Source organism: Heterodontus francisci, chromosome 36 (genome assembly GCF_036365525.1).
Source record: "Heterodontus francisci isolate sHetFra1 chromosome 36, sHetFra1.hap1, whole genome shotgun sequence".
NCBI lineage: Eukaryota > Metazoa > Chordata > Chondrichthyes > Heterodontiformes > Heterodontidae > Heterodontus > Heterodontus francisci.
The window spans coordinates 27181898-27197190 of record NC_090406.1 but is presented as its reverse complement, the minus strand read 5'-3'; the positions used below and the strand labels follow the sequence as shown (position 1 = coordinate 27197190).

Here is a 15293-nt window from a genome sequence, read left to right as displayed (position 1 = left end):
ATAAAGAAACATTAAAGGAAATAAAAAATGAAATCCACACTTACTGGGTAAAGGAATTGATTCGTGATAACCTAAAAAAATAATCAATGACATAGATTGTGAGTGAAATGTGCCACATTGAAAGTTATCATTAAAGAGTGGAATAAAATTTATGCATTCTTTGAAATGAATTCAATGCGAATAACATTTTTAAACAGGTAAAATTAAATTCAAATGGAGAAAATATCTCCTTTAAATGATAAATACCATTTACGTAGAGGCTGTTATTGTCCAGTGAATATGTTCCTAAGGTGGAGATGCTCTTTGTGTTGTCTCTGAACTCGTGGTACACAGTAACTTTATCAACCTCCTGAGCAGTCGAATCATTTCTGAATGTGCAGATTGCATACACACTGGTGTTGCGATCATTTGCCAGGCTGTTCGGACAAAATGCATTAGAGATTTTAACTGAGAAGCAAAGTTGTCCTGAAAATATTATTGGTCACTGTAATTGGTATTGATATCTTCACCAATACTGCATATACTTCAATAAAGTTGCAAACATGCTCTTATCAGTAATTAAAATAATTCCCAATTAACACTGTTCTCAAAAGTCATATTTGAGTGCATGCCCTCCATCACTGAGTACCAGACTAAGCAAAATGTCAAAGAGCTGGAAGGGGAAAAATTAAAGGAAACAGTCCTATGGCTAAACTTCAAATGCTAATTGGGTGAACAAATGATGATGATTGAAATGCATCAATGTAAAACAAATCTGTCACTGAATATTTCTTTGTGAGTGTAACGTTGAACAACTACTAGCCATTTTAAACTTGTTCATAATTTCAGACATAAGTACGATCTAACCCTGCGCAATACAGCTGATTTCAATTAATCTTCACAAAAATTATCAATACATACACAAACAAAAATCACTCACCTGAAGGAAACAGTTTTGCAACTTGAAAATGTTGCATTAATTTTGCTCCTATTGAACAGGTCAGTGAGCTGCAACAAATTCACATTTGCAGTGTTAGAGGGAAACATTCACAATGATAGTAAAAATATTTCTGCTAATTGTTTCCTTCAGTCAATATCACATCCTAAACCTATCTGAAAAGTAATAGTTACTGGTATAATACTGTAGTCTCTTTGTTACCTGGTGAGAAATTATATTTGCTGCAGATTTATACAGCAAGGAGCTGGAATCCTGCAGACTTTGTGTGAACTGTAAGTTAGTGATAACAAAGGTCACATTGAATTCAATGGATTTCTCTTCCTGGCTTGGAGTTTGTGTTGTTGTCACTGCTGGTGAGATTGCTAACAGGAGACATAAGGAGAACATTAGTCTAAGAACATACGAATATTTCCCTATGATAATCATTTGTATTACAGCAAAAATACACAAATGTCCAGGAGAAAATCCAAACAACAATGTTCCAGACAAGCAGGAGAAGTTCTTGAAATGTTGACTGATATGCTTGTTCATTGGAGAGCCCAGAACTTTCTACTGCATGATGTGAGTGAGTAATAAGCCTGCGGTCATCAGAGATCACGGAATGAATTGTTTGTCTAGTGGTGGACTGAGTCTTATCATGGGCTCTTAGATTAGTGTTGCAGGTCTATTTGCAAGAATTATTCGCTTCTCCTTTTGTCGTTCATGATAGCTTTAATATCAGGCATTAATATTCCTCACTTCAATGACATTGGATGCAAGGCTACACACAGAACCTTAGTTTGTGCCTTCAAAGAATTCTCAATTTCAGAATTTAACTAAGTCAGTAAACAGACAAAGAATAATGTACAAGGACTATATGGAAAACAAAGCATCCCTGATAAGGTAGATTGAGTTGACAATATGTCAAGTCATTCGTAAAAAATTCGCTCTCTTTTTAACTCACGAATATAAAGAAACATTAAAGGAAATAAAAAATGAAATCCACACTTACTGGGTAAAGGAATTGATTCGTGATAACCTAAAAAAATAATCAATGACATAGATTGTGAGTGAAATGTGCCACATTGAAAGTTATCATTAAAGAGTGGAATAAAATTTATGCATTCTTTGAAATGAATTCAATGCGAATAACATTTTTAAACAGGTAAAATTAAATTCAAATGTAGAAAATATCTCCTTTAAATGATAAATACCATTTACGTAGAGGCTGTTATTGTCCAGTGAATATGTTCCTAAGGTGGAGATGCTCTTTGTGTTGTCTCTGAACTCGTGGTACACAGTAACTTTATCAACCTCCTGAGCAGTCGAATCATTTCTGAATGTGCAGATTGCATACACACTGGTGTTGCGATCATTTGCCAGGCTGTTAGGACAAAATGCATTAGAGAGTTTAACTGAGAAGCAAAGTTGTACTGAAAATATTATTGGTCACTGTAATTGGTATTGATATCCTCACCAATACGGCATATACTTCAATAAAGTTGCAAACATGCTCTTATCAGTAATTAAAATAATTCCCAATTAACACTGTTCTCAAAAGTCATATTTGAGTGCATGCCCTCCATCACTGAGTACCAGACTAAGCAAAATGTCAAAGAGCTGGAAGGGGAAAAATTAAAGGAAACAGTCCTGTGGCTAAACTTCAAATGCTAATTGGGTGAACAAATGATGATGATTGAAATGCATCAATGTAAAACAAATCTGTCACTGAATATTTCTTTGTGAGTGTAACGTTGTACAACTACTAGCCATTTTAAACTTGTTCATAATTTCAGACATAAGTACGATCTAACCCTGCGCAATACAGCTGATTTCAATTAATCTTCACCTAAATTATCAATACATACACAAACAAAAATCACTCACCTGAAGGAAACAGTTTTGCAACTTGAAAATGTTGCATTAATTTTGCTCCTGTTGAACAGGTCAGTGAGCTGCAACAAATTCACATTTGCAGTGTTAGAGGGAAACATTCACAATGATAGTAAAAATATTTCTGCTAATTGTTTCCTTCAGTCAATATCACACCCTAAACCTATCTGAAAAGTAATAGTTACTGGTATAATACTGTAGTCTCTTAGTTACCTGGTGAGAAATTATATTTGCTGCAGATTTATACAGCAAGGAGCTGGAATCCTGTAGACTTTGTGTAAACTGTAAGTTAGTGATAACAAAGGTCACATTGAATTCAATGGATTTCTCTTCCTGGCTTGGAGTTTGTGTTGTTGTCACTGCTGGTGAGATTGCTAACAGGAGACATAAGGAGAACATTAGTCTAAGAATATATGAACATTTCCCGATGATAATCATCTGTATTACAGCAAAAATACACAAATGTATAGGAAAAAATCCAAATAACAATGTTCCAGACAAGCAGGAGAAGTTCTTGAAATGTTGACTGATATTCTTGTTCATTGGAGGACCCAGAACTTTCTACTGCATGATGTGAGTGGGTAATAAGCCTGCGGTCATCAGAGATCACGGAATGAATTGGTTATCTCGTGGTGGACTGAGTCTTATCGTGGGTTCTTAGATTAGTGTTGCAGGTCTATTTGCAAGAATTATTCGCTGCTCCTTTTGTAGTTCATGATAGCTCTAATATAAGGCATTAATATTCCTCACTTCAATGACATTGGATGCAAGGCTACACACAGAACCTTAGTTTGTGCCTTCAAAGAATTCTCAATTTCAGAATTTAACTAAGTCAGTAAACAGACAAAGAATAATGTACAAGGACTTTATGGAAAACAAAGCATCCCTGATAAGGTAGATTGAGTTGACAATATGTCAAGTCATTCGTAAAACTTTTGCTCTCTTTTTAACTCAAGAATATAAAGAAACATTAAAGGGAATAAAAAATGAAATCCACACTTACTGGGTAAAGGAATTGATTCGTGATAACCTAAAAAAAAAATCAATGACATAGATTGTGAGTGAAAGTTATCATTAAAGAGTGGAATAAATTTTATGCATTCTTTGAAATGAATTCAATGTGAATAACATTTTTAAACAGGTAAAATTAAATTCAAATGGAGAAAATATCTCCTTTAAATGATAAATACCATTTACGTAGAGGCTGTTATTGTCCAGTGAATATGTTCCTAAGGTGGAGATGCTCTTTGTGTTGTCTCTGAACTCGTGGTACACGGTAACTTTACCAACCTCCTGAGCAGTCGAATCATTTCTGAATGTGCAGATTGCATACACACTGGTGTTGCGATCATTTGCCAGGCTGTTCGGACAAAATGCATTAGAGATTTTAACTGAGAAGCAAAGTTGTCCTGAAAATATTATTGGTCACTGTAATTGGTATTGATATCTTCACCAATACTGCATATACTTCAATAAAGTTGCAAACATGCTCTTATCAGTAATTAAAATAATTCCCAATTAACACTGTTCTCAAAAGTCATATTTGAGTGCATGCCCTCCATCACTGAGTACCAGACTAAGCAAAATGTCAAAGAGCTGGAAGGGGAAAAATTAAAGGAAACAGTCCTATGGCTAAACTTCAAATGCTAATTGGGTGAACAAATGATGATGATTGAAATGCATCAATGTATAACAAATCTGTCACTGAATATTTCTTTGTGAGTGTAACGTTGTACAACTACTAGCCATTTTAAACTTGTTCATAATTTCAGACATAAGTACTATCTAACCCTGCGCAATACAGATGATTTCAATTAATCTTCACATAAATTATCAATACATACACAAAAAAAAATCACTCACCTGAAGGAAACAGTTTTGCAACTTGAAAATGTTGCATTAATTTTGCTCCTATTGAACAGGTCAGTGAGCTGCAACAAATTCACATTTGCAGTGTTAGAGGGAAACATTCACAATGATAGTAAAAATATTTCTGCTAATTGTTTCCTTCAGTCAATATCACATCCTAAACCTATCTGAAAAGTAATAGTTACTGGTATAATACTGTAGTCTCTTTGTTACCTGGTGAGAAATTATATTTGCTGCAGATTTATACAGCAAGGAGCTGGAATCCTGCAGACTTTGTGTGAACTGTAAGTTAGTGATAACAAAGGTCACATTGAATTCAATGGATTTCTCTTCCTGGCTTGGAGTTTGTGTTGTTGTCACTGCTGGTGAGATTGCTAACAGGAGACATAAGGAGAACATTAGTCTAAGAACATACGAATATTTCCCTATGATAATCATTTGTATTACAGCAAAAATACACAAATGTCCAGGAGAAAATCCAAACAACAATGTTCCAGACAAGCAGGAGAAGTTCTTGAAATGTTGACTGATATGCTTGTTCATTGGAGAGCCCAGAACTTTCTACTGCATGATGTGAGTGAGTAATAAGCCTGCGGTCATCAGAGATCACGGAATGAATTGTTTATCTAGTGGTGGACTGAGTCTTATCATGGGCTCTTAGATTAGTGTTGCAGGTCTATTTGCAAGAATTATTCGCTTCTCCTTTTGTCGTTCATGATAGCTTTAATATCAGGCATTAATATTCCTCACTTCAATGACATTGGATGCAAGGCTACACACAGAACCTTAGTTTGTGCCTTCAAAGAATTCTCAATTTCAGAATTTAACTAAGTCAGTAAACAGACAAAGAATAATGTACAAGGACTATATGGAAAACAAAGCATCCCTGATAAGGTAGATTGAGTTGACAATATGTCAAGTCATTCGTAAAAATTTTGCTCTCTTTTTAACTCAAGAATATAAAGAAACATTAAAGGGAATAAAAAATGAAATCCACACTTACTGGGTAAAGGAATTGATTCGTGATAACCTAAAAAAAAATCAATGACATAGATTGTGAGTGAAATGTGCCACATTGAAAGTTATCGTTAAAGAGTGGAATAAATGTTATGCATTCTTTGAAATGAATTCAATGTGAATAACATTTTTAAACAGGTAAAATTAAATTCAAATGGAGAAAATATCTCCTTTAAATGATAAATACCATTTACGTAGAGGCTGTTATTGTCCAGTGAATATGTTCCTAAGGTGGAGATGCTCTTTGTGTTGTCTCTGAACTCGTGGTACACAGTAACTTTATCAACCTCCTGAGCAGTCGAATCATTTCTGAATGTGCAGATTGCATACACACTGGTGTTGCGATCATTTGCCAGGCTGTTAGGACAAAATGCATTAGAGAGTTTAACTGAGAAGCAAAGTTGTACTGAAAATATTATTGGTCACTGTAATTGGTATTGATATCCTCACCAATACGGCATATACTTCAATAAAGTTGCAAACATGCTCTTATCAGTAATTAAAATAATTCCCAATTAACACTGTTCTCAAAAGTCATATTTGAGTGCATGCCCTCCATCACTGAGTACCAGACTAAGCAAAATGTCAAAGAGCTGGAAGGGGAAAAATTAAAGGAAACAGTCCTGTGGCTAAACTTCAAATGCTAATTGGGTGAACAAATGATGATGATTGAAATGCATCAATGTAAAACAAATCTGTCACTGAATATTTCTTTGTGAGTGTAACGTTGTACAACTACTAGCCATTTTAAACTTGTTCATAATTTCAGACATAAGTACGATCTAACCCTGCGCAATACAGCTGATTTCAATTAATCTTCACCTAAATTATCAATACATACACAAACAAAAATCACTCACCTGAAGGAAACAGTTTTGCAACTTGAAAATGTTGCATTAATTTTGCTCCTGTTGAACAGGTCAGTGAGCTGCAACAAATTCACATTTGCAGTGTTAGAGGGAAACATTCACAATGATAGTAAAAATATTTCTGCTAATTGTTTCCTTCAGTCAATATCACACCCTAAACCTATCTGAAAAGTAATAGTTACTGGTATAATACTGTAGTCTCTTAGTTACCTGGTGAGAAATTATATTTGCTGCAGATTTATACAGCAAGGAGCTGGAATCCTGTAGACTTTGTGTAAACTGTAAGTTAGTGATAACAAAGGTCACATTGAATTCAATGGATTTCTCTTCCTGGCTTGGAGTTTGTGTTGTTGTCACTGCTGGTGAGATTGCTAACAGGAGACATAAGGAGAACATTAGTCTAAGAATATATGAACATTTCCCGATGATAATCATCTGTATTACAGCAAAAATACACAAATGTATAGGAAAAAATCCAAATAACAATGTTCCAGACAAGCAGGAGAAGTTCTTGAAATGTTGACTGATATTCTTGTTCATTGGAGGACCCAGAACTTTCTACTGCATGATGTGAGTGGGTAATAAGCCTGCGGTCATCAGAGATCACGGAATGAATTGGTTATCTCGTGGTGGACTGAGTCTTATCGTGGGTTCTTAGATTAGTGTTGCAGGTCTATTTGCAAGAATTATTCGCTGCTCCTTTTGTAGTTCATGATAGCTCTAATATAAGGCATTAATATTCCTCACTTCAATGACATTGGATGCAAGGCTACACACAGAACCTTAGTTTGTGCCTTCAAAGAATTCTCAATTTCAGAATTTAACTAAGTCAGTAAACAGACAAAGAATAATGTACAAGGACTTTATGGAAAACAAAGCATCCCTGATAAGGTAGATTGAGTTGACAATATGTCAAGTCATTCGTAAAACTTTTGCTCTCTTTTTAACTCAAGAATATAAAGAAACATTAAAGGGAATAAAAAATGAAATCCACACTTACTGGGTAAAGGAATTGATTCGTGATAACCTAAAAAAAAAATCAATGACATAGATTGTGAGTGAAAGTTATCATTAAAGAGTGGAATAAATTTTATGCATTCTTTGAAATGAATTCAATGTGAATAACATTTTTAAACAGGTAAAATTAAATTCAAATGGAGAAAATATCTCCTTTAAATGATAAATACCATTTACGTAGAGGCTGTTATTGTCCAGTGAATATGTTCCTAAGGTGGAGATGCTCTTTGTGTTGTCTCTGAACTCGTGGTACACGGTAACTTTACCAACCTCCTGAGCAGTCGAATCATTTCTGAATGTGCAGATTGCATACACACTGGTGTTGCGATCATTTGCCAGGCTGTTCGGACAAAATGCATTAGAGATTTTAACTGAGAAGCAAAGTTGTCCTGAAAATATTATTGGTCACTGTAATTGGTATTGATATCTTCACCAATACTGCATATACTTCAATAAAGTTGCAAACATGCTCTTATCAGTAATTAAAATAATTCCCAATTAACACTGTTCTCAAAAGTCATATTTGAGTGCATGCCCTCCATCACTGAGTACCAGACTAAGCAAAATGTCAAAGAGCTGGAAGGGGAAAAATTAAAGGAAACAGTCCTATGGCTAAACTTCAAATGCTAATTGGGTGAACAAATGATGATGATTGAAATGCATCAATGTATAACAAATCTGTCACTGAATATTTCTTTGTGAGTGTAACGTTGTACAACTACTAGCCATTTTAAACTTGTTCATAATTTCAGACATAAGTACTATCTAACCCTGCGCAATACAGCTGATTTCAATTAATCTTCACATAAATTATCAATACATACACAAAAAAAAATCACTCACCTGAAGGAAACAGTTTTGCAACTTGAAAATGTTGCATTAATTTTGCTCCTATTGAACAGGTCAGTGAGCTGCAACAAATTCACATTTGCAGTGTTAGAGGGAAACATTCACAATGATAGTAAAAATATTTCTGCTAATTGTTTCCTTCAGTCAATATCACATCCTAAACCTATCTGAAAAGTAATAGTTACTGGTATAATACTGTAGTCTCTTTGTTACCTGGTGAGAAATTATATTTGCTGCAGATTTATACAGCAAGGAGCTGGAATCCTGCAGACTTTGTGTGAACTGTAAGTTAGTGATAACAAAGGTCACATTGAATTCAATGGATTTCTCTTCCTGGCTTGGAGTTTGTGTTGTTGTCACTGCTGGTGAGATTGCTAACAGGAGACATAAGGAGAACATTAGTCTAAGAACATACGAATATTTCCCTATGATAATCATTTGTATTACAGCAAAAATACACAAATGTCCAGGAGAAAATCCAAACAACAATGTTCCAGACAAGCAGGAGAAGTTCTTGAAATGTTGACTGATATGCTTGTTCATTGGAGAGCCCAGAACTTTCTACTGCATGATGTGAGTGAGTAATAAGCCTGCGGTCATCAGAGATCACGGAATGAATTGTTTATCTAGTGGTGGACTGAGTCTTATCATGGGCTCTTAGATTAGTGTTGCAGGTCTATTTGCAAGAATTATTCGCTTCTCCTTTTGTCGTTCATGATAGCTTTAATATCAGGCATTAATATTCCTCACTTCAATGACATTGGATGCAAGGCTACACACAGAACCTTAGTTTGTGCCTTCAAAGAATTCTCAATTTCAGAATTTAACTAAGTCAGTAAACAGACAAAGAATAATGTACAAGGACTATATGGAAAACAAAGCATCCCTGATAAGGTAGATTGAGTTGACAATATGTCAAGTCATTCGTAAAAATTTTGCTCTCTTTTTAACTCAAGAATATAAAGAAACATTAAAGGGAATAAAAAATGAAATCCACACTTACTGGGTAAAGGAATTGATTCGTGATAACCTAAAAAAAAATCAATGACATAGATTGTGAGTGAAATGTGCCACATTGAAAGTTATCGTTAAAGAGTGGAATAAATGTTATGCATTCTTTGAAATGAATTCAATGTGAATAACATTTTTAAACAGGTAAAATTAAATTCAAATGGAGAAAATATCTCCTTTAAATGATAAATACCATTTACGTAGAGGCTGTTATTGTCCAGTGAATATGTTCCTAAGGTGGAGATGCTCTTTGTGTTGTCTCTGAACTCGTGGTACACAGTAACTTTATCAACCTCCTGAGCAGTCGAATCATTTCTGAATGTGCAGATTGCATACACACTGGTGTTGCGATCATTTGCCAGGCTGTTAGGACAAAATGCATTAGAGAGTTTAACTGAGAAGCAAAGTTGTACTGAAAATATTATTGGTCACTGTAATTGGTATTGATATCCTCACCAATACGGCATATACTTCAATAAAGTTGCAAACATGCTCTTATCAGTAATTAAAATAATTCCCAATTAACACTGTTCTCAAAAGTCATATTTGAGTGCATGCCCTCCATCACTGAGTACCAGACTAAGCAAAATGTCAAAGAGCTGGAAGGGGAAAAATTAAAGGAAACAGTCCTGTGGCTAAACTTCAAATGCTAATTGGGTGAACAAATGATGATGATTGAAATGCATCAATGTAAAACAAATCTGTCACTGAATATTTCTTTGTGAGTGTAACGTTGTACAACTACTAGCCATTTTAAACTTGTTCATAATTTCAGACATAAGTACGATCTAACCCTGCGCAATACAGCTGATTTCAATTAATCTTCACCTAAATTATCAATACATACACAAACAAAAATCACTCACCTGAAGGAAACAGTTTTGCAACTTGAAAATGTTGCATTAATTTTGCTCCTGTTGAACAGGTCAGTGAGCTGCAACAAATTCACATTTGCAGTGTTAGAGGGAAACATTCACAATGATAGTAAAAATATTTCTGCTAATTGTTTCCTTCAGTCAATATCACACCCTAAACCTATCTGAAAAGTAATAGTTACTGGTATAATACTGTAGTCTCTTAGTTACCTGGTGAGAAATTATATTTGCTGCAGATTTATACAGCAAGGAGCTGGAATCCTGTAGACTTTGTGTAAACTGTAAGTTAGTGATAACAAAGGTCACATTGAATTCAATGGATTTCTCTTCCTGGCTTGGAGTTTGTGTTGTTGTCACTGCTGGTGAGATTGCTAACAGGAGACATAAGGAGAACATTAGTCTAAGAATATATGAACATTTCCCGATGATAATCATCTGTATTACAGCAAAAATACACAAATGTATAGGAAAAAATCCAAATAACAATGTTCCAGACAAGCAGGAGAAGTTCTTGAAATGTTGACTGATATTCTTGTTCATTGGAGGACCCAGAACTTTCTACTGCATGATGTGAGTGGGTAATAAGCCTGCGGTCATCAGAGATCACGGAATGAATTGGTTATCTCGTGGTGGACTGAGTCTTATCGTGGGTTCTTAGATTAGTGTTGCAGGTCTATTTGCAAGAATTATTCGCTGCTCCTTTTGTAGTTCATGATAGCTCTAATATAAGGCATTAATATTCCTCACTTCAATGACATTGGATGCAAGGCTACACACAGAACCTTAGTTTGTGCCTTCAAAGAATTCTCAATTTCAGAATTTAACTAAGTCAGTAAACAGACAAAGAATAATGTACAAGGACTTTATGGAAAACAAAGCATCCCTGATAAGGTAGATTGAGTTGACAATATGTCAAGTCATTCGTAAAACTTTTGCTCTCTTTTTAACTCAAGAATATAAAGAAACATTAAAGGGAATAAAAAATGAAATCCACACTTACTGGGTAAAGGAATTGATTCGTGATAACCTAAAAAAAAAATCAATGACATAGATTGTGAGTGAAAGTTATCATTAAAGAGTGGAATAAATTTTATGCATTCTTTGAAATGAATTCAATGTGAATAACATTTTTAAACAGGTAAAATTAAATTCAAATGGAGAAAATATCTCCTTTAAATGATAAATACCATTTACGTAGAGGCTGTTATTGTCCAGTGAATATGTTCCTAAGGTGGAGATGCTCTTTGTGTTGTCTCTGAACTCGTGGTACACGGTAACTTTACCAACCTCCTGAGCAGTCGAATCATTTCTGAATGTGCAGATTGCATACACACTGGTGTTGCGATCATTTGCCAGGCTGTTCGGACAAAATGCATTAGAGATTTTAACTGAGAAGCAAAGTTGTCCTGAAAATATTATTGGTCACTGTAATTGGTATTGATATCTTCACCAATACTGCATATACTTCAATAAAGTTGCAAACATGCTCTTATCAGTAATTAAAATAATTCCCAATTAACACTGTTCTCAAAAGTCATATTTGAGTGCATGCCCTCCATCACTGAGTACCAGACTAAGCAAAATGTCAAAGAGCTGGAAGGGGAAAAATTAAAGGAAACAGTCCTATGGCTAAACTTCAAATGCTAATTGGGTGAACAAATGATGATGATTGAAATGCATCAATGTATAACAAATCTGTCACTGAATATTTCTTTGTGAGTGTAACGTTGTACAACTACTAGCCATTTTAAACTTGTTCATAATTTCAGACATAAGTACTATCTAACCCTGCGCAATACAGCTGATTTCAATTAATCTTCACATAAATTATCAATACATACACAAAAAAAAATCACTCACCTGAAGGAAACAGTTTTGCAACTTGAAAATGTTGCATTAATTTTGCTCCTATTGAACAGGTCAGTGAGCTGCAACAAATTCACATTTGCAGTGTTAGAGGGAAACATTCACAATGATAGTAAAAATATTTCTGCTAATTGTTTCCTTCAGTCAATATCACATCCTAAACCTATCTGAAAAGTAATAGTTACTGGTATAATACTGTAGTCTCTTTGTTACCTGGTGAGAAATTATATTTGCTGCAGATTTATACAGCAAGGAGCTGGAATCCTGCAGACTTTGTGTGAACTGTAAGTTAGTGATAACAAAGGTCACATTGAATTCAATGGATTTCTCTTCCTGGCTTGGAGTTTGTGTTGTTGTCACTGCTGGTGAGATTGCTAACAGGAGACATAAGGAGAACATTAGTCTAAGAACATACGAATATTTCCCTATGATAATCATTTGTATTACAGCAAAAATACACAAATGTCCAGGAGAAAATCCAAACAACAATGTTCCAGACAAGCAGGAGAAGTTCTTGAAATGTTGACTGATATGCTTGTTCATTGGAGAGCCCAGAACTTTCTACTGCATGATGTGAGTGAGTAATAAGCCTGCGGTCATCAGAGATCACGGAATGAATTGTTTATCTAGTGGTGGACTGAGTCTTATCATGGGCTCTTAGATTAGTGTTGCAGGTCTATTTGCAAGAATTATTCGCTTCTCCTTTTGTCGTTCATGATAGCTTTAATATCAGGCATTAATATTCCTCACTTCAATGACATTGGATGCAAGGCTACACACAGAACCTTAGTTTGTGCCTTCAAAGAATTCTCAATTTCAGAATTTAACTAAGTCAGTAAACAGACAAAGAATAATGTACAAGGACTATATGGAAAACAAAGCATCCCTGATAAGGTAGATTGAGTTGACAATATGTCAAGTCATTCGTAAAAATTTTGCTCTCTTTTTAACTCAAGAATATAAAGAAACATTAAAGGGAATAAAAAATGAAATCCACACTTACTGGGTAAAGGAATTGATTCGTGATAACCTAAAAAAAAATCAATGACATAGATTGTGAGTGAAATGTGCCACATTGAAAGTTATCGTTAAAGAGTGGAATAAATGTTATGCATTCTTTGAAATGAATTCAATGTGAATAACATTTTTAAACAGGTAAAATTAAATTCAAATGGAGAAAATATCTCCTTTAAATGATAAATACCATTTACGTAGAGGCTGTTATTGTCCAGTGAATATGTTCCTAAGGTGGAGATGCTCTTTGTGTTGTCTCTGAACTCGTGGTACACAGTAACTTTATCAACCTCCTGAGCAGTCGAATCATTTCTGAATGTGCAGATTGCATACACACTGGTGTTGCTAACATTTGCCAGGCTGTTAGGACAAAATGCATTGGAGAGTTTAACTAAGAAGCAAAGTTGGTCTGAAAGTATTATTGGTCACTCTAATTAGCATTGATATCCTCACCAATACTGCATATACTTCAATAAAGTTGCAAATATCCTCTTAACAGTAATAAAAATAATTCCCAATTAACACTGTTCTCAAAAGTCATGTTTGAGTGCATGCCCTCCATCACTGAGTACCAGAGTAAGCAAAGGACTGAATTTTATTCAGGCACTGCGCACCGCGGCGCGCCTTTGAACTCGGCGGGTTGCCCCCATTCAGCGGCCGCCGAGGAGCCCCTGCGATCTTTCGCAAGGGGGCTCATTTAAATAGTGAGGTCAGTGCGCCCACCCCTGATGACGTGTTGGGGTGGCCTCCACATCCCTTCCAACGGTGTCCGATGCCACTCTCCTGGTGCAGGCGCCATCTTTAAAGGACTTTAAGCCCTTATAAGTACTTTAAATTTTTAAACGGGCAGCAGTATTAAATTTTTATTAAACAATACAAAATATGTTGATGGCCCTTCCCTAACCCTGCAATGGTCATTTCAATGCCTTAAATGACCAAAACATTCCTTTCTCCCGACCCGAACTTTACCCCCCTAAACTTATAACATTTGGCCACAACCCCTTCCCACCATCCCCACATCCAATACAAATTGAGTTCCCCGCTCCTCCACCACCCCGCCCTCAAAATTTTATTAATCCCCCTCCTCCACAAGGTTCTCGCCTCGGCACTCTTTGTGGAGTTCTGAAGGCACACGAAGGCGGTAAAATCAGCGTGGGACGGCAGGTAAGTTCATTTGAAAATAATTACTGCCAATTTAAATATTCAACTCAAGGGCCCGCCACCAGGTGGCAGGGAGGCCACACTGAGGTTCCCCCGCTGCCGGTAATATGCGGTGGGTCCTTCTCAACATCATGGGACAAGGCTGGAATCTCCCCGCAACATTTTACCGTTCTCCGTGCCCCGAATGGCGGCGTTGAGGGGCAGGCAAAGTTCAGCCCAAAATGTCTAAGAGCTGGCAGAGGAAAGGGAAAAGGAAACAGTCCTATGGTTAAACTTCAAATGCTAATTCGGTGAAGTAATGATGATGATTGAAATGCATCAATGTAAAACAAATCTGCCACTGAATATTTCTTCGTGAGTGTAATGTTGTACAACTACTAGCCATTTTAAACTTGTTCATAATTTCAGACATAAGTACTATCTCACCCTGCGCAATGCAGCTTCTTGTTTTCAATTAATCTTCACATAAATTATCAATACATACACAAAAAAATCACTCACCTGAAGGAAACAGTTTTGCAACTTGAAAATGTTGCATTAATTTTGCTCCTATTGAACAGGTCAGTGAGCTGCAACAAATTCACATTTGCAGTGTTAGAGGGAAACGTTCACAATGATAGTAAAAATATTTCTGCTAATTGTTTTCTTTAGTCAACATCACACCCTAAACCTATCTGAAAAGTAATAGTTACTGTTATAATACTGTAATATCTTTGTTACCTGGTGAGAAATAATATCTGCTGCAGATTTATACAGCAAGGAGCTGGAATCCTGTAGACTTTGGGTAAACTGTAAGTTAGTGACAACAAAGGTCACATTGAATTCAATGGATTTCTCTTCCACGCTTGGAGTTTGTGTTGTTGTCACTGCTGGTGAGATTGCTAACAGGAGACATAAGGAGAACATTAGTCTAAGAATATACGAACATTTCCTGAT

At 35.6% G+C, this 15293-nt stretch overlaps 7 long non-coding RNA genes across 7 annotated transcripts; all 7 read right to left on the bottom strand.

Annotated features, from left to right (window-relative positions):
- Positions 1 to 264: 264 nt before the first annotated feature.
- On the bottom strand, positions 265 to 1275 carry LOC137351382 (uncharacterized). The gene is made up of 3 exons (XR_010969501.1): positions 1139 to 1275; positions 920 to 987; positions 265 to 416 (listed from the first exon to the last, which is right to left on the bottom strand). It is a non-coding gene; the product is annotated as an uncharacterized lncRNA (long non-coding RNA).
- Positions 1276 to 2140: 865 nt separating this feature from the next.
- LOC137351381 (uncharacterized) lies at positions 2141 to 3101 on the bottom strand. Its single transcript, XR_010969500.1, has 3 exons — positions 3023 to 3101; positions 2804 to 2871; positions 2141 to 2300 (listed from the first exon to the last, which is right to left on the bottom strand). It is a non-coding gene; the product is annotated as an uncharacterized lncRNA (long non-coding RNA).
- A 969-nt stretch (positions 3102 to 4070) lies between these two features.
- LOC137351430 (uncharacterized) lies at positions 4071 to 5028 on the bottom strand. The gene is made up of 3 exons (XR_010969510.1): positions 4892 to 5028; positions 4673 to 4740; positions 4071 to 4169 (listed from the first exon to the last, which is right to left on the bottom strand). It is a non-coding gene; the product is annotated as an uncharacterized lncRNA (long non-coding RNA).
- An 864-nt stretch (positions 5029 to 5892) lies between these two features.
- LOC137351380 (uncharacterized) lies at positions 5893 to 6853 on the bottom strand. Its single transcript, XR_010969499.1, has 3 exons — positions 6775 to 6853; positions 6556 to 6623; positions 5893 to 6052 (listed from the first exon to the last, which is right to left on the bottom strand). It is a non-coding gene; the product is annotated as an uncharacterized lncRNA (long non-coding RNA).
- Positions 6854 to 7822: 969 nt separating this feature from the next.
- Positions 7823 to 8780, bottom strand: LOC137351429 (uncharacterized). Its single transcript, XR_010969509.1, has 3 exons — positions 8644 to 8780; positions 8425 to 8492; positions 7823 to 7921 (listed from the first exon to the last, which is right to left on the bottom strand). It is a non-coding gene; the product is annotated as an uncharacterized lncRNA (long non-coding RNA).
- Positions 8781 to 9644: 864 nt separating this feature from the next.
- On the bottom strand, positions 9645 to 10605 carry LOC137351379 (uncharacterized). The gene is made up of 3 exons (XR_010969498.1): positions 10527 to 10605; positions 10308 to 10375; positions 9645 to 9804 (listed from the first exon to the last, which is right to left on the bottom strand). It is a non-coding gene; the product is annotated as an uncharacterized lncRNA (long non-coding RNA).
- Positions 10606 to 11574: 969 nt separating this feature from the next.
- LOC137351428 (uncharacterized) lies at positions 11575 to 12532 on the bottom strand. The gene is made up of 3 exons (XR_010969508.1): positions 12396 to 12532; positions 12177 to 12244; positions 11575 to 11673 (listed from the first exon to the last, which is right to left on the bottom strand). It is a non-coding gene; the product is annotated as an uncharacterized lncRNA (long non-coding RNA).
- Positions 12533 to 15293: the final 2761 nt, after the last annotated feature.